At 52.2% G+C, this 23,238-nt stretch overlaps 1 long non-coding RNA gene across 1 annotated transcript; it reads left to right on the top strand.

Moving 5' to 3' along the window:
- The first annotated feature begins 6,524 nt into the window (after positions 1-6,524).
- LOC141998603 (uncharacterized) lies at positions 6,525-18,336 on the top strand. Its single transcript, XR_012641858.1, has 3 exons — positions 6,525-6,593; positions 14,805-14,934; positions 17,609-18,336. It is a non-coding gene; the product is annotated as an uncharacterized LOC141998603 (long non-coding RNA).
- The last annotated feature ends 4,902 nt before the right edge of the window (positions 18,337-23,238 follow it).

The raw sequence follows: 23,238 nt of genomic DNA, 5'->3' as shown, positions 1-23,238 counted from the left end.
AAAGAACAGCCACAAAGCTACATCAGCTACTCATGCAAAACTCCTGAGAGAGGAGCTCTCTGCCTTTATGTATTATCCAAGGTTATGTACAGTTATGGTGGCTCCCAGACTGTGAGTGCAAGAATGCTGGGTAGAAAGAAAAGGAGGACTTGTGGCACCTTAGAGACTAACCAATTTATTTGAGCATGAGCTTTCGTGAGCTACAGCTCACTTCATCAGATGCATACTGTGGAAACTGCAGAAGACATTATATACACAGAGACCATGAAACAATACCTCCTCCCACCCCACTCTCCCGCGGGCAACAGCTTATCTAAAGTGATCACTCTCCTTACAATGTGTATGATAATCAAGTTGGGCCATTTCCAGCACAAATCCAGGTTTTCTCACCCTCCGCCCCCCACACACACAAACTCACTCTCCTGCTGGTAATAGCCCATCCAAAGTGACCACTCTCTTTACAATGTGTATGATAATCAAGGTGGGCCATTTCCAGCACAAATCCAGGTTTTCTCACCCCCCCCTCCAAAAACCACACACACAAACTCACTCTCCTGCTGGTAATAGCTTATCCAAAGTGACCACTCTCCTTACAATGTGTATGAAAATCAAGGTGGGCCATTTCCAGCACAAATCCAGGTTTTCTCACACACCCCCCACTTTGGTCACTTTGGATGAGCTATTACCAGCAGGAGAGTGAGTTTGTGTGTGGGGGGGTGGGGGGGTGAGAAAACCTGGATTTGTGCTGGAAATGGCCCAACTTGATTATCATACACATTGTAAGGAGAGTGATCACTTTAGATAAGCTGTTGCCCGCGGGAGAGTGGGGTGGGAGGAGGTATTGTTTCATGGTCTCTGTGTATATAATGTCTTCTGCAGTTTCCACAGTATGCATCCGATGAATTGAGCTGTAGCTCACGAAAGCTTATGCTCAAATAAATCGGTTAGTCTCTAAGGTGCCACAAGTCCTCCTTTTCTTTTGCGAATACAGACTAACACGGCTGCTACTCTGAAACGCTGGGTAGAATGCTTATGCAAATGAAGCAGCACCATGGCTGTTCTTCCCCTTGCTCACCAACGGATGGCAGCAGAGAGCTGCTTAACCTATAGGGCTACAGGCCGCAGATTATTGGTTATTATTATTCTAACCATTATGTAATTATTATAATATTTATTATATATTAATATAATATGTATATTATTATAATATAATATGGATAATTATTAATGCGTTAATTATTATTATTGTTATTAATTATTGGTCCGCAGGTCTTTCCGTCTGTTTTGTAGACTCATCAAGCCCAGCCCTTCCAAAGTCATGAGATTTTAAAATCAGAGATGTCGGGTTCTTTCTAGGCTGCACCTACACGACGAGCTAGGGATGTGATTCCCCTGCCTGTGTACACGTACTCATGTATGCACAAGTATAAACAGCAGCATAGCCGGGTTTGCACGGGTAGCAGCCATGGGTTTATACTGGGCACGGCTCAGCCATGCCTCTGGTACTGCTACCCTGGCTACACTGCAATTCACACTCTTGCTAGTTAAGTGAGAACCAGCACAAGTATGTGTTCACAAGTGTGTGTGGGGGGGAAATCACACCCCTAGCTTGTAGTGTAGACACAGTCTTACTGTCTTCTGTCATTGGAGCCTTTATAATTCACGTATTCCAGCATTTCTCCACGACTGCAAGGACTGCAAGTCTTCTTCTTAAATTAAGGCCAAGCGTCTCCCATAATCACATGGCTCCAGGAGCTGGGCATTTAAGAAAAATAGAAAATATCATGACACTTGTAAATGAAATCAGGGGAGTGGGAGACAGCGCATTGTTGAGACTCCAGTGGAAATTACCCCTTCAGAATTTACCCCTCAGAATTAGCTCCGGTTGGAAAGTTTTCCACGGTAATGAAAGAAAATTATGTTTTCAACAGAAAGGTTTTTCTTTGTGGCGAAAAGTGTCTGTGTGGAAAATTTATGATTTTTTTCGTCAAAAAACTAAGCTGAAAACTGAAAGTTTTTCATGTTGGGGCAAAAATCTGAAATATTTTGTTTCTAAAATGTCATGGTGGTCCCTCGTAGATTTGCAGGTTGGGTGCCTCATGGTTCCATTCTCCTCTATGGACCAGCCTTCATCTATGACTACATCTCCCATGATGCACTGCGGGCATGACAGGGGACCACAGTGCCACATGGAAGTTGCAGTCCAACCAGGGAGCCCAGCATATTGAGGAGAATGGGGGGCATGGAACACCTGAACTGCAATTCCCATAACCATCCCAGAAACATTTCAGAATCTAAACATTTTAATTTTTTTCCCCCCCAAAAACCCCTGAAGTTTCCATGCAGAAATCCTCCCATTTTCCCAGCCAGCTCTAGTCTCCACAGCCCGGGCTCTCTGGCTCAGTAACATCTTCCCAATGGGTTGTCCTTCGCTCTTCAGCCGCTGGTACCGCTGCATCAGCCAATGACACCATGGCAACCCGTGGCCCCATGGCAACCTGTACCCATCACCACCAACACCACCATGCCAGGAGTGTCCAACAGCACCACCACCAGCCACTGGTAATGCCATCACGCCCATATTGACCAACACCAACCCTTGCAAGGTAGAAATCAATGCTACCACCATACCCACAGCAGAAACAGACACCACTGTGCCACGTACGGAGAACCACCTCCCTCCTTTGTCTCCAAAGTGGGAGGTGATCAGAGTCTGTAAGGTTTTCCCAATACATCATTTTGTAGGACCCACGTTTCCCAAGTGATTTTGAGGGGAATGGGCAACAGGGGATGGATCACTTGGTAATTACCTGTTCTGTTCATTCCCTCTGAAGCACCTGGCACTGGCCACTGTCGGAAGACAGGACACGGGGCTAGTCACTTCCCCCCATGCCTCAGTTTCCCCATTTATAAAATGATATAGCCTCCCTTGTAAAGTATTTTGAAATTTACTGATTAAAGCCCTATAAAAGAGCCAGATTTTATTATTATAAAAGCACTGGTGCTGCTATTTTTCTTTTTTAAGGTTTAGCGTTTAAAACAAACTAAGGAAATTCTGAATCCAAAAACTTCATTAAAATAACAGTTCAGGGTTATAGATATCACTTGGCTTAGAATCATAGAATCATAGAATATCAGGGTTGGAAGGGACCCCAGGAGGTCATCTAGTCCAACCCCCTGCTCAAAGCAGGAACAAGCTTAATTTGACCACTGAGAACACTGAACTTTTTTGAGAGCCTACTTAAGGTTAAGCCCCAAATATGTTAAATCAATCATATGTCAGATGCACCGTGAACTGTGCCCGGCCCCCGACATCACCATTCCCTCCTCCCTGTGTTAGCAGGTCCCTCTGTGGGGACGAGGTATATGTGGCATCTCTCTAATTGTCTTTCCCCCTGTAGGTACGGCCCCCACCACGCAAGATCCAGGAAAGCGACTGCTGGAATTCGGGGGCATTATCCTGATCTCGCTTGCGGTGGCTGCTGTCACTATTATGGGCTGCACGGGATGCTTCTTCTTTTTCAGGGTAAAGCTTTAGGGGACGGGGAGGAGGCATAGACTGAGTTTGGGGCACCCCTCATGACAGTGAGGACTCCTGGGGCCTGAGGGCATCCCAGCTGCCCCAGGGCGTTCAGCAGATGATCACTGGCTCTCCAGCTAAACCCCAAGTGTCATCGAGCCATCATCTGGTGGACTAGGATGACCTGACCCCCACAGAAAGGGGTGAGTGGGGAAAGGACACCGGGGAGAAAGGAGGAGCACTTATGAAAGGGGGGTAGCACCCTTCAGCTCACCCTCCTCTGCACCCAAAATCTCTTGCTCCATAATTAGGGCCCTACCAAATTCACGATCCATTCTGGTCAATTTCACGGCATAGGATTTGAAAATTAGTCAATTTCACGTTTTAAGATGTTTACATCTGAAATTTCACAGTGTTGTAACCGTTGGGTCCTGACCCAAAAGGGAGTTGTGGGGGGAGGGGAGGCACGGGATTGCCACCCTCACTTCTGTGCTGCCTTCAGAGCTGAGCTTGGAAGGAAGCACCCCTGGAGCTTCCTGGAGCCGCAGGAGGTTCCCGGAGGTGGAGGTGGGTCTGAATGAGTTAGGTCTGGTTTATATAGACCCCCATGCCCCGCCCCCTCCCAGCAGCCTTTGAGAGGATTGGTTAATTGGAGTCAGCTGCTTGGGTTTCGGGGGTTTTTCCCCCCCCCCATGTGAGTTCCCATTGTTTCCTCCCCACCGTCGGATTGCCCGGTAGCCCTGAGCCAAGCAGGCGGGAGCTCTGGTGGCCAATTGTCCTGGAGTCTCCAGGAATTAAAGCTGCAGCTGTAATTAAGGAGAAGGTCTTGCGATGAAACCTCCAGGAATGCGTCCCGCCAAAACTGGCAACCCCTCGTGGGAGCCGGTAGAGCAGGCAGTTGAGGACCCAGGGCTAGACCCTCCTTAGTGATGATAGCACTAGATGGGGGACATTGATCTGAACTGGCATCAGAAGGGAGTGGAGAGATACCACGATAGATAGGCCCATTGGTCGGCTCGGATGCAGTGGGGGGAGATACGAGGCTGTTTTGGGGCAGCCCCTGACCTCTTCCTAGGCTAATAATAACAATTCCTTCTCCCCATTCCAGAGCCATCTCCTCTAAGCTCAGCTGTCCACAGTCCGTCTGCCCCATGCCAACCTCCGTCCAGCGTCCCTCCCCACCTCCATTGCCGTGAAGTAACAGCCTCCCACAGGGAGAGCTCCCTACACGGGGAGAGGACATCTCCTAAGGGGGTCGCCCCCCAAATGCATCCAGGGCCGACCAGATGTGGCCTCTGGGGCGCAGACCTTTGATCTTTATTTTAAGCCAAAGGAAATCTGTAACCACAGGCACAAATCGAGATCATCCCAGAGCTGGGGATAGAACCCAGGAGTCCTGACTTCCAACCCTCCCCCGACCCCTAGGGCCCCACTCTCCTCACACAGACAGGGGTAGAACCCAGATTTCCTGACTCCCAGCCCCACCCCCTCTAACCATTAGACCCCACTCCCCTCCCAGAGCCAGGGGGAGAACCCAGGGTCCCAATAGGAATGAGAGCATGTGGGCGCTCAGCTCCCCCCAGGATCCCCTCTGGGCCCCACCTCGTGGAGAATTTCCCTCCGCTAGCGCTCCCTGCAGCAGGACTGGGATCCCGCGCAGGACCCGCTCCTATGATAGCGGGCATGGGTAAAATGTACTTTGTGGCAGGCGGGATTGAGTGGGCAAAAAAAAAAACCTGGCCAGACTGCAGTAATTTGCAGGGAAATACTCAGTCTCTCCTCAGTTTACCAAGAGGAGCTAAGGCCTATCCGGAAGTTAGAGCAGAGCAGTAAAAAGTGGCCTAAAATGAACAGATACCAACAATTATTTAATTAATATAGGCCAGCAATTGTCTGAATTCTGTGTGTACATATACATATATAGAGAGATATAATGTATTAACCAACCTTTTTCGCTTGTTTGCTTGTTTTGGTAGCATGGAAGGGATCTGTGCTGGGTAAGTGACCCCTGTGCAACACAGCTTTGCAGCTGTTATACTGCTACTGTGTTCCACCCCAGAGTCAGCTGCATGTTTGCTCTAGGTGAATGATCCCTCTACAGCATTGCTGTGTGCCTGTTATACTGCCACCATGTTCCACCCCAGAGGCAGCTGCATGTTAGCGGTAGGTGAATGATCCCTGTAGCGCATTGTGGTATGTCTGTTATACTGCCACCATGTTCCACCCCAGAGAGCGCCCCCTACTGAGCCCTGCTCCCTATCTCTGTCCCTGGCACTAATCCAGCTCTGTGACCCCTGACCACCACGCAGCAGAAGCTGGCTTCTGTTCCTGGCTGGGCCAGGGATGTTGGAACCGCTCCGGCAGAGAGTTATGTAAAAGCCCAAGGCTGTCCCCTGTAACTCCACAGAGGGGGAAACACTTGACTATATAAATTTCCCTTCGGGTGCCGAGTCACCCCCGGAGGTCAAAGTGTTTTAATACGTTCGTCAGTGCCACACCCCACGGGCATACGGAGAGGTCGTTACCCTAATTTCACAAGGGGGAAGCTGGTGCACAGACCTACCATTGACCAAGTTCAGACTCAGCATGAACGGCGGGATTAGAATCCAGGAGTCCTGACACCCAGCCCCCACCTCGCTCAAATCGCTAGACGCCACTGTCTTCCCAGAGCTGGGGATAGAACCCAGGAGTCCTGGCACCCAGCACCCCCCCCCACTCCAACCACTAGACCCCACTCCCCTCCCAGAGCTGGGGATAGAATCCAGGAGTCCTGGCACCCAGCACCCCCCACTCCAACCACTAGACCCCACTCCCCTCCCAGACAGCACGCAAACCCCTCCAAGCTCCTCTCCTCAGCACCGGATTAACATCACACCAGGCACCACAATTGTCATGCGAACACTTTAATCAAAGCTTATTTCAAACAACACAAGGGAAAACCAGACCCTGCCCCCCCAGTCACATGGCAGCCCCGCTGCCGGGCGATGGGTGGGTCCCTACTGTGGGCACATCAATGACGCCGCAGATGGTGCAAGGTCACATGGGCACCGCTTCTGCAGGGCTGGAGATGGAGGTAAAGCAGGGGGCAGGGAAGATATGGGGGAGAGGAGGGAACAAACACCAGTCCCTGTGAGATGGGGGCAGATGCAGTGATGGGGAGAAGGGAGGCTAGATAGATAGATAGATAGAGGGGGTGTATGGGGATAGATAGATAGATAGATAGATAGATAGATAGATAGATAGATAGATAGATAGAGGGGATGTATGGGGATAGATAGATAGATAGATAGATAGATAGGTGTCTATGGAGACAGAGGGACAGACAGACAAGCCGACTGGGGCCTAGGGAGACGGACAGATGGACAAACACTTAACCAGTGAGTTGGAGGACACCCCAGTCCAGCACTTCTGCTGGTGGACACTGATCCTCTGGCCTGTCACCTCCAAAGCTCAGTCCTGATCCAAGCCCCACCCTGGGCACCCAACCCCTTCAGAGCCCCCTGGGGAGCAAGCAGAAGGGGCTGTTGGGTGGGGCCAGGTCTGGCGTGAGAGGCGCTGGTGGGTCTGGGAATGGGGCAGGCCCTCAGAAGGGCTAAAGGGCTCTGGGAGGAGGAGGAAGCTAGTCAGCCTCCGGGGGGCGCTCGGGGGGCTTCCCCGCAGCGTCCCATTCAGGCAGAGGTGGCCACGGGGCGACTGGCATGCCAGGCCCAGGCGGGTACGGGTCGTCGGGCAGCGGTGGCTTGGGCGGCCCGGGCAGGGGCCAAGGATCCTCAGGCCTCGTAGGCTTCGGGGGCTGCGACGGACCAGCCGGAGATCCGGGGTGGCCAGGCTCAGGTGGCACCGCAGGCCCCGCTGGCCAGGGCTTCCCTGGGATGAGCGGCCCCCGCGGCAAAGGATGGGGAGGCTTGGGAGGTCCGACGGGCCAAGGCCGGGGCGGCACCGGGGTCAGCGGATCGTCGGGCTTCGGCATCGGAGGGACACCAGGCGCCGGCTCCTCGGGAGGGTGCGGGCTGCGGCGGGGGTGGGACATGCTGAGGCCTCACAATGGGGGCAGTGCCTGCAGAAGTCAGAAGGGGGGAACGTTACCCAGGTGAAGCTCAAACTAGCTGAGACCTTCCTCTGCCCCTCCTGGCTGGGGACATCACCACGGCCAGGAGCCCCCTAACAGCTGTTACCAGCCGACATGGACGGCTGCGCTTATCCACCGCCCCTAGCTCCAGCTATCCATCATCCCTCTATCCACCCTCCCTCCCCTAGCTCCATCTATCCATACACACTGCCCTACATCCATGTAGCCGCCCTCCCTTTCCTATATCCATCTAGCTAGCTAACCACCCATCCCTAGATCCAGCTATCCATCGTCACTCTATCCACTCACCCTCCCCTAGATCCAGCTGTCCTTCCAGCCAGCCGCACCTAGATATATCTAGTTTATCTGTCTATCCTCCCATCTCTCTCTCTGTCCCCAGACAGCATGATGACAGCATGGACAGACAGACAGACCTATGCTCCACCAGCTGTCCACACATCAGTCTGTGCTCCACGTTGTCCATCTCTGCCCAGATCTATCTGTCCATCGATAGCTGTTCGCCTTTATCTATTTTTTGGTCTGTCTACGCTCCACTGAATATCTCGTCTCCTCTCTATCCATCCGTTCAGCCCTCTGGCTTCAGTTCTAGCCAGCCATCCAGCCATCTGTGCTCTCTACAGCTCTCACTAACACCGGCTGTCTCTATTCATGGTCCCTTTTCTCTGTCTCTCCACGGCCAGCTCTGTCTGTGTGTCTCCGGTCCGCACTCCCCACCCGCCTTGTCGTCTGTCCCGGAATGCGCTCCGCAGGCCAGGGCTGATAAAGCGTCTAATTGCTCAGGACTCGGGGAAGATGATTTCCCCAGGTGACACTGCAAAGGGAGGTGTGAGGGCCGCTTGGCGGGGGGGGGCGCCATCCCCACGCGAGCTTTGATCTAGCTGGCAGAGCTAAAAAGAGCCCTGGCTGGACAAGCCCCCCAGGACCCTGGGGTCCTACTTGGGTTCTTGGGGGCCCACGTGGCCACGTCCACACTGGTAGTTTTAGCCATGCTGGTAGTTTTAGTCCTGACTCCATGCCTTCCCTGCTCTACCCACTAGACCCCCACCCCTCCCAGAGCTGGGGCTAGAACCCAGGAGTCCTGACTCCCAGCACCCCCTGCTGTACCCACTAGCCCCCACTCCCTGCCCAGAGCTAGGGAGAGAACCCAGGAGTCCTGACTCCCAGCCCCTGTTGCTCTAGACCCCGCTCCCCTCCTAGATGACCACCTCCCCATACCACCCCCTTCCTAGCTAGGTGCCTGGACAATGGGGCATCGCTGTACCTGGCAGAAGGGAGCCAATGGGGCAGGAGCCACCCTGTCTCTGAGGCACGCAGGGGCCTGGAAGGCAGTGGAAGCCGTCAGGGAGCTGCCAGCTTTTATACCAGCCCGAGGAGCAGAGGAACAGGACAAGCTGGTGTTCCCCAGGCAGGCCCTGTCCGTGGGCTGCCCCAGCACAGTGGCCCAGTGCCGAGCTCCTAGTGACAGCAAAGCCAGGAGGGAGAGTCACCGCACCCCTTACAACATCTCAGGCCAGAGCACCAAAGGCTGAGTCACCTAGATGGGCCCAAGACAGGGGGGGCGAGCAGCCAAACCTTCCACATGCAGCTGGGAGGAGGAGAGAGTCAGCAGCCCCAATGGGAGGGGAGTGGGGTCTAGTGGTTAGAGCAGTGGGGGCTGGGAGCCAGGACTCGTAGGGTCTATCCCCAGCTGTGGGAGGGGGGTGGAGTCCAGTGGTTAGAGCAGGGGGGGGGCTGGGAGTCAGGACTCCTGGTTCCTATTCTTAGCTCAGGGAGAGGAATGGTGTCTAGTGGGTTACACCCGGGCATAGTGTCAGGACGCCTGGGTTTTAGTCAGGCATTGAACAGCATGCCAGCTGGTTGCAACAGCCAGGATGACTTCACCAGGACAGAAGCCAGGAGTTTTGACTCCCTGACTCAGCACTCAGCAAAGAACCGCGAGTTTGCAAATTGTACCAAAGTATCTGACCCATCCCAGAGGGCACTTCGGGACACCCAGAGCGCACGGGAACCACGCTGAAGCCAGGAAGCCTGGCTACCAGCTTCCCCCACCTCTGCTCTAACCAACAGACCCCACTGCCTTCCCAGAGCTGGGGATAGAACCCAGGAGTCCTGGCGCCCCGTCCCCATCACTCTAACCACTAGACCCCGCTCCCCTCCCAGAACCATTCCTTGAACCTTCCCTTTTCGGGATGGAGGAGCTTTTGTTCTGTCACCTAATGTCCCTTTGGGCTCCATGGGGTAGGGCAAGAGGAAAAGTCCAGGAACAAAGGAAAGGGGAACAGACACCGGTGGAGGAGGGATAGGAACTCCTGGGTGTATTCCCAGCTCTGGAGGGGAGTGGGGAGTAGGGGTGTAGTGGATAGAGCAGGCCGTGGCTGGGAATCAGGACTCCTGGGTTCTCTTCCTGATGCGTGGGGGTTGGGGTCCAAGAATTAACAGTTCCACCAGTGCATTCTGGGCCTGGCGCTGACAGCAGGATCTTTTGTGGGATTTCTGATCTCCGGGTTCCTCATTTCTTCGCCGAGTTAAAGCAAGCCATCCCAAACTCGAGCCGTCTCATCCCAGGAAACCCGCACCCGTTCAGGCAGAGCTGACCCCACCCCAGCTGTCTCAAGCAGCCGGTAAAGCCGATGCTTGCGAAACCCCTGGTTGAAAACCGACTCGCAGTGCTGGAGACATAAGCCAGGACCGACCACAGGGTTCCTCCACCCGCAATAGGTTTAACCACATCCTCCCCCAGTCTGGGAACGATCAATGCAAAAGCCTCAGTTGCAATGCCTCCTCCTGTAGCCAGGGGGCAGCACCGCTCGCCCCCGCCCCACCACCTCTCAGCGGCACAGGGGCATGGAAGGGGCTGAGGTTGCAAACTGCAGCTCCCCCCCGGCCCTGAGGAATTAAGAGAGGGAGAACTTGGGATCCCTCGCTTCCTTTGGGACAGACCCTTCTGACTTCTGACTTCCTTATTTCTGCACGGAGCCCAATAACGTGAGCATGTCTTCAGGTCTCAGATCTGTTCATTTCTACCCACCAAGCAGGCCTCTGGCACCTCGTTACCTGTACGATTTTTAGTGTGTTTCTTAAAGCGCCAGCTCCTGGAATCAGGGTAAAAAACCTGAGCCCCTCAGCCGTTATTTTTAAAAGACGCAAGTGACTTCCTGGGGCGGTGACTTCCTGGGGCCAGCAGGGGGCAGCGCACGCTCAGTTTCCCCCTTGGCTCTGGGTTCTGTGTGCATTGCTTGCCATGCAGTGCGTTCCAGCTAGGGTGACCGGACAGCAAGTGTGAAAAGCTGGGACGTGGGGTGGGGGGTAATAGGCGCCTGTATAAGACAAAGCCCCAAATAGCGGGACTGTCCCTATAAAATCAGGACAGCTGGTCAACCCAGTCCCAGCACAGACTAGGGGAACGCCAGAATGGCTCATCTGCCTCCCTTATAGGTTCACCCTCGCTCTGTGGGGCAGGGTCTGGGGGGTAGGGTGACGCCCAGTGGATCCGTCCCTTTGCCGAAGCGGAGTTCTCGCCACCATCGCTCCAGTCCATGTTGGTCACATCTCCAGCTGAGTCAGGATCTGGGGAGGGTTTTAGCCCATTATAGTGTAGGAGGAAACTATTCCCAGCCCCCCAGGACAGGGGCTAGTTCAGAGAGCACCTCTTCCACCTGATTGGCCCCCCTGTTCTTCGGTTGCCAACTTTAACGCTCAAATGGCTCTTCCTCCTGTGATCCCTGGCCCAGACTAGCTCCCACGCCTGCTGTGTCTGTGGGGGGTTGTTTTTAAATCACTTCTTGTCATCAATAATTTTAGTTCCGTGTTCATTTATTGTGCGATGTTCTGCTTAACTAACATCTAACCCTACCCCAATCTGACATTTGACTTTGTACCTTATTTAAATCCCTTTACATAAAATAAAAGGCTAAATTCTTCTGCCTCTGTTGTGGTGATGCTTCAGTGCTGGCCCGGCAGTGCTGAGGTCCCCTACCGGCTGCAGTAGGCACTCTGTGGGGTTACCATCCCATGCTATCACATCTGCCCCAGCCTGCCAGGTGACTGTTCCACCAGGTGTCTGTTCTCCGCTCTCCCACAGACCTGCTTGGGCAAGTGCATTATTCGCTCTGTGCCTCCGTAGCCCTTCCCACCCTTTCTCTTCTTTAAGCTCTTTGGGGCAGGGACTGTCTCTCCCTGTGTGTCTGGGCAGCGCCCGGCACAACGGGGCCCTGATCTCAGCTGGGGCAGGGACTGTCTCTCGCTGTGTGTCTGGGCAGCGCCCGGCACAACGGGGCCCTGATCTCAGCTGGGGCAGGGACTGTCTCTCGCTGTGTGTCTGGGCAGCGCCCGGCACAACGGGGCCCTGATCTCAGCTGAGACTGTGTGCTATTGTAATACACATAATATGGAGACCTGTTGTCACTTTCAAAGCTCAAAGGAATCAATTTGCAAGAAGCTCCTTGTTCCCTCTGCATGCTGCCATTTTAATCAGAGTTGACAGCTCTTGTTCTTCATCTCCAAGCATTCCTGTCAAATGCCTCTTCCTAGCTGACACCCGCTTTCTCCATGTCCTCCTTCAGCATCTGGACCCACCTTTTCCTGGGTTTCCCCCGTGGTCTTTGTCCTGCTGCGACTACTAGATCTTGTACTATCCAGCCACCATGTCCCTTGTCTTGTTGTCTCACGTGACCAGCCGCCGCAGTCGATACTCCCTACGCTTTTTCGTGCTGGAGGCTGCCTGCATCATGGCTTGTATCATGCGTCGCCTGCCAGGTCTTGTCCATCCTCCTCATTTCAGCAGCATGAAGTCATTGCTCTTCTCTTCCCTCCTTCGTCATGACGTTGGAATGATCCCACTTTGCTCTTCCATGTTCTCGACACGTTCCCCTTGCAGAGAGCTCCCGCCAGCTCCTTGCATTGGCACCACGCGCCCTCCAGGCAACTCCTGACATCCGCACCCACCTTCCCAACACAGCTCGACGCTGAACCGAGGGGCTCGACTGGCCCTGCCCCAGCCAGTTTTGCTGGCCGCTCGTGGTCCCTCTCACCGGCATGGGTGCCACGCTTGTATAATTTTTGGTGGTGCCCAGAATGGGTCCAAGCAGAGCCGTCCCATCCACAGAACGGACTGGGGCAACCACCCCGGTCCCCACGCTTTGGGGGGCCCCGCGCTCCAGGGAGATGCGGGGTCCAGGACGGCCTGGGGATTTAGCAGGGATTCTGGCACCAACAGGAGTGAGTGACTCGGCCCCAACCCACCCTGCTCTGCTCCGGCCCACCCCGCCAGCTCCCGGTGTTTCTCGGGGGAGGGTGCAGAAACTGGAAAGAGGCAGGGCGGGGCCTTGGGGGAAGGGGCGGAATGGGGGAGGGGTGGGGACGAAGCAGGGGCGGGAAGAGGCGGGGCGGAGCTGTTGCCAGCGCCGAGCCCCCCGCTAACCCCCGGACCACCCTGGACCCCACGTCCCCCTGAAGCACGGGGCCCCCCAAAGCGCAGGGCCCGGGGCGGTTGCCCCAGTCCGTCCTATGGACGGGATGGCTCTGAAAATATAACATTGGTGGAGCCGGGCCCACGTTCCTGAATACTGGGGGGAGCACGGGTACCACAGGCCCATATAACTCGCCGCCTTGCTGATCAGCAGATTCATTTGCTTCCACTGCAGCCTTCCATCGTGCTAGACCCATTTCCAGTCCGGATTTATCTTCGCAGCACGTCGGCAAAAAGTGTCCTGCATGGAGCCTGCCTGCATTCCCCTGCATCAAGGGGTCCATTAAAACCACCCAGACCTCAGGGTTGAGGAGCCAAATTAGCACGGGTGGCGGGTGTCACAGGCCAAGGGAGGCTGAGCTTCTCCAAACAGCCAGGTGTGGCCCCGGACGTGCTCCGCCCCAAGGCCCCCTCCTGCTTCCTGCTCTTACCCCGTGGCCCGGGCTAGGGCAGGACTGCCTGCAGCTCAGGACTCAAGGCGGCTGGGGCCGGTGCTCTGGCTGCCCAGAACTCTAGACCTGGGGTGCTGGGACCTCGGCACTCCAGAACTAGGGGTGGCCTGGGGCTAGGGTGGCGGGGGGCAGAGGCTGCGGTGAGGGACTCGGGGCTCCTGCGGGGCAGGGGGCCGCAGGAGGGTGGGGAAGGGGTGGGGCCTATGGCAGGAGGGACGGGGACGGGGGCTAGCCTCCCCAAATGGGTGAGTCACACGCCGCCCATGCAAAGTAGCAATCAACATTACCCAAAAGAGCCCCCAGGCGTGTAAGAGCCGCAGGAGACACATGAAAGAGCCATGAGCCTTGGTCTATCCCAGCTCAAGACTGATCCTTGATGCACGATGGTTCTCACAGCAGTTGTGCTAACCTCAGACGCATCCAGGACCCTCTGAACACGTGTCTCCGGCGGATTTCGCAACTGCAGGACCCCACCTTATCCATGCTGTAGGACCTCAGGCAGAAGTCTTCTCTAGGGGCCCGCACACAAAATGCAATTCCACGCGCTTCTCCCTGTACTTCTCCCGCGACATTCGACCTGCAAACGCTGCAGCTATTATTGGATTTAGTGGCCCAATCCCAAACAGGTTGTCATCACTCGCTTGCGGCTCTAGCTCCTCACAAAGTCTTTTTTCTGTCATTCTTTGCAGCCGTTTCATTGTGTGACTCGTTAACGTGATGGGTCAGTAATTACTACCTTCTTGCACATCCCCTTTATGTTGAAGATGGAGACCCGTGTTCCCTTCCTGTAGTCGTCGGGCGTTTTTCCCAGTTTAGAGGATTAAATTAAAGAAGTTTTCATCATCACCACCACTCCCTAGTGGCCTCATGCTTGAAATGTCTCAACTGGGACGCTGTCCGGTCCAACGGCATCCTCACATCTCAGCGTCTTCAGCTCTGTCTGAGTCTCCACCAGCTTCTGCACGCTTCCCTCAATGGATTCCTCCAACCAGACCTGCCATGGGGAGCAGCTGCAGCTTAGACTGGGCCTGTGGTGTGGACTGCAGTGGGCAGCATGGGCAGAGGAGCCTCCCCCTCCAAGCCCATCGGGTTCAGAAGTAAGGGCAGGCATGTGGGGATCATGCCGTCACCTAGGCAGGCAATTAAGAGATCATGGGGCTGGCCAAACCCCACCTGCACCGCAGGGTTTTTTGGCTAATTTCAGGTTATTATGCAAGTAGCCGTTTGTCTGGTTTTCCCAAATAAAGTGGATTTGTGTGTTTCACCTTCCCACAGACTCCTGAGTGCCTTGCAGTCATCTCACCATGAGCTGTATAAGAGCTGAGAATTGTTATGTGCCAAGCTGAATCGAGTCGGTGTCACACTGCCCCCTCCTGGGTGGAGTCTGATTTGCTGCACGTGTATGGTAAGGAAAAGTTTCCCTGCTCCTTGGACTGGGACCTGGTAAATCCCAGCTTCAATCCACCATTCCCCTCGCCCCTCCCCATGGTGGGTATTCGTCCCAGGGCACGGGCTATGTTGTAAGTTCATTTTATGAATTTTCTGAGGTGCCAGCTCGATTTTAAAGCTGCGTTCTAACAAACTAGATTTGCCACTTTGTTACGTATTATGGCCAATATTGGAATGGAATCTAATCGGATAAGCCCTTTGTGACTGAGTCCAGGGAGCATTTGCTTATTAATACAACGCTAGGTTCTTTTCAGGTCCCGTTTTACTTTGGGCAGTCTCAAATCAGGACAGCAGGTGTCCTGTATTTGCTTTTATTTTATTTTGTTTTATTTTATTTTGTCTTTCTGCTGCTGCCTGATTGCGTACTTCTGGTTCCAAGTGAGGTGTGTGGTTGACGGGTCGGTTCGTAACTCTGGTGTGGTGACTCTTAGGTTCTCCTGTACTTCTAACATATTTATCACACTTCTGGGATTACTCCAAGGAATAAGGCTAGAGGCACCTCTCAGAGTGTGGGTTCTGATATTTGAACAGTTTGGTATGGAAGGGAGACATTTAAAATATCAAAAGCAATTGATTAAAGTTATTATTTTAAATCTCTCTTAAGCCAGCTTGCCTGGGCATAGAAAGGAGAGTGTGTATATGCCATCAGTTAGTTAAAATCCGAGGTGTAGTTACTTGAGATCTTGCTAAAAAGTGTAGACTCGACGAGATTACTTATACAAGAACTGAAAGAATACAGTCTCTGAAATGAAATCTCGCCACTTCTTCTTAGTCCTGTAACCCTGGAGGAGGGACCAGTTCACCAAACTGGTCTGATCCATTAGCGCATCTGCATTCTGCAGCTTCTTCATTAATTCCATCAGCTCTTCCCAGTCCCGTAACCCTGGAGGCGCGGAGAGGCTGGGTCATAGGGGTGCAGCAAACCTGAGGTCCCCTAAGTTTATATGCCCTGTTTCAGGTCCCTTGGTGAGGCAGTCATCTTTTACTGGCCAGCCAGCGCTCAGATTTCAACTCTCGTTTTTCTGCTGCTTCTGCCAGTATCCACCAGATGGTGCCCATGTATAACAGATAGGTTTGGTGCTTTTAGTGTGGATTGTATATTTCACTATTAGTCTTAATTGGGTCTCCTCTCTGCCCTTTAAGAAATTGCTCTTAATATTCCAGAATCAGACCTGGTTCGGTGCTACTGTACTATCTTTCGTGATGACCCAGGGGTTCCCGATGTCAGATTCCTTTTCCTTCTGGTGCCATACAATTCATAGCACTTCTATAGTGCAACCATCATTTAGACAAAGAAACAAACATTCCTTTATAGTTCTTAGTTCTCACAGTCTCTGCTTTTATATCTAATACCTTCCCCTTTCAGGGCTTATCGTGGGATATGAGGAGGCTTGAAGGGGTAGATTTTTACTGGTAAACATTGACTTCACCCCACAGGCACAAACCAGTTTCCATCCATAATGATCGAAATTAGGCAAAATAAGAAAAAATCCTGCTTGAGAACATATTAGAGTTTGATGGAGGGAAATTCACTGGGTATATTTTGACGTGTGATGGTGACAATTGCAAGACTGTCTTAATGGTTGTAAAGCTTTAACGTCTTTGAACCCCAATGTCTACTGTCATGAAGGAATTATCATCTGACTGGCCTCCCAGAATTTCCCACAACTGTGAAAGTGTAAATCAATAAAAATCTAAAAAAATGCTTAAACATCTAGATTATCGCTTGAAATTATAAAAAATAAATAAAAAACAAGTTCGGCCAAGGCTAGATATTAGTCATTCCATTAGTGGAACAAGACAAACTATGCTCGTATAGGGAGCTGTAGGTCTGATTCACAAGGCAGACAAGTTAGAGTTTGGGGAGAAATCTAGCTGTTCTGGATTTCCTGGGGTGACAGGCAGTTTGTCCCATTTGACTGTCAGTTTTCTGGGTCTCACCACAAGTCATTTCTAGTTGGTTTAACTGCTACAGCTTCCATGGTCTTTGAGTCACACATAGGTAGAGTGACCCGATAGCGTGTGTGAAAAATCGAGATGAGGGGCGGGGGGTAATAGGTGCCGATAAAAGAGAAAGCCCCTAATATTGGAACTATCACTATAAAACCAGGACATCTGGTCACCCTACGAGCCAATCGGGCACCGGAAAAGGTGCGGTTATTCTCGTCTGTCAATTGGGAGGGCTTCTCTATAGCTGCTGGCCCGTGGGCTGGATCTGGCCTGCTGGATGATTCTGTCTGGCCCCTGAATGCCTCCATCCCACCGCAGACTTGCTCTACAAAATGGCATCCTCGTGGCATGACCTCACAGGTAGGTCACACCACATCTATGGAGGACGCCATTTTGTTTCTGTCCGGGGCCACAACTGGGCTTGTGGCCCACATCACTGAAAGGGTTGGACACTCCTATTTCTGACCCCCTGCATGACCCAGGCCAGAGAATTGTACCCAGTTATTCCTGCATGGAGCCTAATAACTTGTATTGGTGACCTTCCAGCAGCTGTAGTGAAATACCCCTTCGCTTTAGTCATATGCCTGAGTGGTTAGGAGCCTTCAGTGCCTCTATGACATTTGGGGAATCTGCATGAATTGCATGTGAGATGATGCACTCTTTGTATGTATCTTCAACAGGCTACAAACCCCACTTTGATTGTAAGGCTGATCTGTGCCTTCCTGATGGTTTTTACCTCCATCTTGGACTAACATTCCCAAGGGACAGTGGCACTACAGGGTTTACAGTGGAGGGTCATTAGACTTGGATGCTCATCTGTTCAAACGGAGCACCTTCTGACAAAGAGATGGCTGCCACCAAGGGCAATCCAGGTGTTTTAAATCTGAACCCTAGGGGCAGAGGTAACTAAGCCACGGATCCCTTGATGGGGGACTTTGAGCACCTGGTGAGGCTGATATAGGGGGTCATCTGGCAAAGAGGATTGGAGGAGAGAGTCCAGGAACTGCAGGAGAAGGTCCCTGGATATACCAGAGGACTCCCACCCAAGCCCGCAGCATGCACCAAAGAGGTGAGTAAACTGAGGCAGGGAAACACCTGTAGATGACTATGTTGGTTTTTTGGTCTGGATCTGCATATCTCCTGTGCAATGTAAAGTAAACTGTGTTTAGAAACCTTTGCCAGTCCTGTGTGCCTGTTTGCTTTCACTGTCAGGTGTCCCCGAAGAGGTGAGCTGTAAACGCAGAGCACCCAGAAGGTTGGAGCTCTGGGAGAAAGGATATGCTTAACATATTAAGCAGTCTGGGGGAGTCAGGAGAGGTTCTGGGGACCTAGGGCAGCCGAGTCACAGAGTCCCATGTCCATGAAGAGGTAACAGATAGAGACTTTGTCCACTAAATGTGCCAGAGAGCCCAAGGAGAGAGAGAATGCAGCATCCAACTCAGACAAAAGGAAGCTTACAGCACATGGGTTTAATGTGGTGGGACCCAGTGAATAGCCTAGTGAGTGTCCAGCAGGAGGAGCTCTGCCAAAGCTTGCATCTGAGTGGTGGTATACCTAGCGCACTGCTGAGCACCATAGAAATCTGGTGTACCCCAGCGCTGAGCAGCGGTAATAATTACACTGGTGTGAGCGGTGGGATGAGTGTCACATTCCAGCTGGGACATGACCCCCGCTGTGGAATTTGTCCAGCTGAGGTTATGGTGTAGGTGCCAACCTCAAGCATTCAAAAATCATGAACCAGGCCCCTAAAAACCAGGAGATTGGCTTTAAAAAACACAAGATTTTGTTTTTAATTGGGCTCTTTTTCATTGCCTTCTGCTTTGTGAGCCGTTAGCCTGCACTGGTCTCACATTTCCAGGCTGTTCTCTGCAACCACGTGGGCCAGAAACTGACTTCTTCTTGCAAGGAACCAGGATCCGGCGCGCTAAGAAATACACTAAAAATCGCACAGATACGAGGCGCCAGAGGGTTGCTCGTTGGGTAGAAATGCACAAGACAGACAACAGACGTCAAACCCAAATTATTGGGCTCCATTCAGATAACTAGGTGGAATTCTCCAGCCTGGGGTATAGAGGAGGTCAGACTAGGTTAGTTAAAAGTCGCTCTGGCCTTAAAAATAACGACCTCCAGGTACAAGCATTAAGGCTGGGGGCAGGGAGTCAGAAGGCACAATGGCCTGTCGCAAAGGGAGTGGGGGCTCCGGAGTGGTACGTCCCTCTCTCTTAAATCCTCGGAGCTGGGATGGGAACTGTGCTTTGCAAACACAGCTCCTTCCTGGCCAAGGTGCTGCTGACAGGTGAAAGAGATGGGGAGGGATCCGCCGCCTCCTGGCTGCAGGAGGAGGCATTGCAAGCAAGTGCCTTTGCAGGTTAGGAGTTGTTCCGGTGAAATGGATTCCAGTGGGAAGAGCCCCGCTGACAGTCCATCTCCTGGAAGGGCCCAACTCAGCTCACGTCAGTGGCACCGTAAGTCTGTTTGCAAACAAGGGTTTCACGAGCATCAGCTCTGCTGGCTGTTTGCACCAGCTGGGATGAGGGCAGAGCCGGCTGAACCAGCACGTGCTTCTTGGGATGAAACGCCCGGAGTTCTGGCTGATTTTACCTTGACTCAGCAAAGAAATGAGGAGCTAGGAAATTCCACAAAAGACCCTGCTCTCCGTGCCGGGGCTCTAGACTGGTGATGCTGGCAAACCAGGTGCCAGCTTTTGCCACAGCTGAGCCCTGACAAATTCTTTGCTGGAAACCGGCCTGTTTCACCTTTGTGTTAGTCTGGCTGCCATGGGTATTGAACTTATGACAATGGGTTTAGTGTTTAGACGTTATGAAATGCTTGCATGTTGCTGCCTGCACTAATCTCACTTGTAACAGCTTTATCCCATGCTATGAGGTAATATTTAAGTTTTTGCTTTATATTGGTAAAAAAAAATGCCCTGAAACTGTTGCGCTTCCAGAAAGGATTGGCTGCTGTTCATTAAGAAGTCTATCAAAGGTAAAATGGGCTATTGTGGGACATCAGCCCTGGCTGGGATGATTTAGTTGGGGATTGGTCCTGCTTTGAGCAGGGGGTTGGACTAGATGACGTCCTGAGGTCCCTTCCAACCCTGATATTCTATGATTCTATGATCACAGTACAAAGGCTTTGTTAATTGCGCCTTCGCACCCATAAAGAAGCCTTGTGCAAAAGGGCTCATCCCATCAGCTTGAATTCTGGAAGGAGGAAATAAAGATAGTGAACAAGAGAAATTTGCATCTCTTTTGCTGTTTGGACTCTCAGAAGGTCAGAGCTTCGAAACAGAAGCAGATATCCCGAAGGTCAACATGGTTCAGTCCTAAAAGACATTCAGAGCTTGGTTTTGGTTTTGTGTCACTGACCATCCTGACTAATAGTCATTGATGGACCTGTCCTCCATGAACTTATCTAGTTCTTTTTTGAACCCTGTTATAGTCTTGGCCTTCACAACATCCTCTGGCAAGGAGTTCCATAGGCTGACTGAGCGTTGTGTGAAGAAATACTTCCTTTTGTTTGTCTTAAACCTGCTGCCTATTACTTTTGCTGGGTGACCCCTAGTTCTTGTGTTATGAGACAGAGTAATAACACTTCCTGATTTACTTTCTCCACGCTAGTCACAATTTTATAGACCTCTATCATATCCCCTGTTAGTCGTCTCCTTTCCAAGCTAAAAAGTCCCAGTCTTATTAATCTCTCCTCACATGGAAGCTGTTCCATACCCCTAATAATTTTTGTTGCCCTTCTCTGAACCTTTTCCAATTCCAATATATCTTTTTGGAGATGGGGCAGCCAGATCTGCACGCAGTATTCAAGATGTGGGCGTACCATGGATTTATATAGAGACAGCATGATATTTTCTGTCTTGTTCTCCATCCTTTTCCCCATGATTCCTGACATTCTGTTCACTTTTTTCACTGCCGCTGCACATGGAGTGGGTGTTTCCAGAGAACGATCCACAATGGCTCCAAGAGCTGACAGATTCCTGCAACTCGGTCACCTTTTAAAACCACGCACAGACTGTAACTCATTTGGTGTATGGAGGTTTGCTTGCTATCACCTTGTAGTAACTTGTTCATTTTGTTTCTTGGTTAATAAATCCTTAGTTAGTTTACTGTCGGACTGGCTACAAGCGTTGTCTTTGGTGTGAGATCTGAGGTCCAGATTGACTTGGGGTAAGTGACTGGCCTCTAGGGACTGGGAGCAACCTGAATCTTTTGTGATCTTTGGTGTACAGCAACCAATTAACACTCAGTCCAGCTTGCCTGGGTGGCAAGGTAGACTGGAGACCCCAAGGGGACTGTCTGGGACTCCGTGGTAAGACTGTTATAGTACTTCATTTATTACTGGGTTGGTGAAATCTAATCATAGACCGTACCACTAGTTTGGGGTGTCTGCCCTGTATTGGACAGTCTGCCCTTAGGTTGGCACTCACAGTTGTGGACCACTCCAGACAGGGCTCCTAACTCCCACAGGGTTCAGTGGAAGTTAGGAGCCTCAGTACTTCTGAAGCTAGACCTAGGTACATCGGGAGACCCAGAAAGCACTGGTGGAACTGTGAACCCAGGAGTCCTGATTCCCTGGCTCTAAGCACTGGACCCCAACCCCACAAGGTAGCAAGAGAACCCAGGAGTCCTGACTCCCAGTCCCCTCCTTGCTCTAGACCCCATTCCCCTCCTAGAACAGGAAACAGACCCAGGAGCCCTGACTCCCAGCCCCCTCTGCTCTAACCACTATGCACTTCTCCCCTCCCACCAGGGCTGCTGACTCTCCCCTCCTCCCAGATGCACATGGAACGTTTAGCTGCTTTTCCCCTGCCTTGGTCCCTGCTAGCTGCCTCTCACTCAGCCTTTGGTGCTCTCTCCCTTCTGGCTGTGCTGACCGCTGCCCCCGGGGCTCGGCTCAGGACCGCGGCAACTGGCCAATCCTTGTGCAGCGGGTGGGAACGGGCACTAGGCCAGGAAGCACCTGCCTCTCCAGTTCAGCCACTTCCCACCCAGGCGGCTCCCTGAGAGGTTTGACAGCCTGCCAGGGTCCCTGCCTCAGAGACGGGGCTGCCCCCGCCCCACTGGAGTGGGTCCCATTGACTCTCGTTTGCCAGGTACATCGATGACGCCTAGCTAGGAAGAGGTGGTCTGGGAGCAAAGCAGGGTCTGGTAGATAGAGCAATGCAGGCTGGGAACCAGGACTCCTGGGTTTTCTCCCCACCTCTGGGAGAGGAGTGGGGGCTAGTAGTGAAAGCACTGGGCCCTAGGACTCCTGGATTCTAGTCCCAGCTGTGGCAGGGGAGTGGGGTCTAGTAGTTAGAGCAGGACTGGGGCTGAGGACTCTTGGACTCTATTCCCACTGACACTGTTTCACCTGGGAGAAGTGACCTAACCCGAGTCTCCCCTTACAAAAGGGCTGATCTTGCTGAGTTCCCTCGGGAACATCAGCAAATTAATAGGGGTGCTAAGCTCTTTGGTGCTTTATCAGCCCCGCCCGGAAGAGCTTGTTCTGGCACAGGCGGAGCAGAGAGAGTGTGGGTGGTTGGACAGAGCTGGGTGTAGACAGACGGATGTGCAGAGAGTGTTACGCTTATAAGAAGGACATGGGATCTTTTTCAGGGGAAAAGGCAATACGCCGTGTTTACTGAGGATACAACAATTAGCATACGCATTCAATCACACTCACGCACACACTGTCCTGCCAGTCGATGTTATAATTACCAGTCCAGAGTCCGGATCATCCTAGTGGCCAGCTAGGTTGATTACGGGTAGGGAAGAGCCGGGTTCTGTTGGTCGCGACACGATGCTCCGGGGAAGTCTTGGCAGGACGAACCCAAAGTTTCATTGCAAGGCACCCTGTTTATATAGTGATTTTCCTTCACTGGGACCAATGAGTTTTGCACGGTCATGCTGTAATCAATTGTTGTTTGACGAGTGCTTGTTTTCTTAAATTCTCCTTCTCATCCTTTTTTTTGTTCTTTCCTCAAGTTCCTCAGGGAGTTACCCCATGCTGGTTTTGATCACAGCTATCTAGTCCCCATTGATAGGTGCCTGTCTCATCTTCAGTGTCGCCAATCTGCCCTCCTCAGACATTTCCATTGGGGCGAGTTGCAGCCTCCTGGCGCCCTTGCGTCTGTCTTTGGTTCCTCCCTAGACCATCGGGTTCGGCGATGGCCTTCACACTTATCTGTTAACACACACATTCCTCATTCACACCCAAAACAAAATTAATTCACGCAGAACATTGTGAATGGGAACATCAAGTCGCGATGCAAAAGAAAACAATCATGGCCTTCATTTACTTATTTTAAAATGCT

The sequence above is a fragment of the Natator depressus genome, chromosome 14, assembly GCF_965152275.1.
Source record: "Natator depressus isolate rNatDep1 chromosome 14, rNatDep2.hap1, whole genome shotgun sequence".
Classification (NCBI taxonomy): Eukaryota; Metazoa; Chordata; order Testudines; family Cheloniidae; genus Natator; species Natator depressus.
Note: the sequence above shows the minus strand (reverse complement) of the source record. Positions and strands in the feature narration are given on the sequence as shown.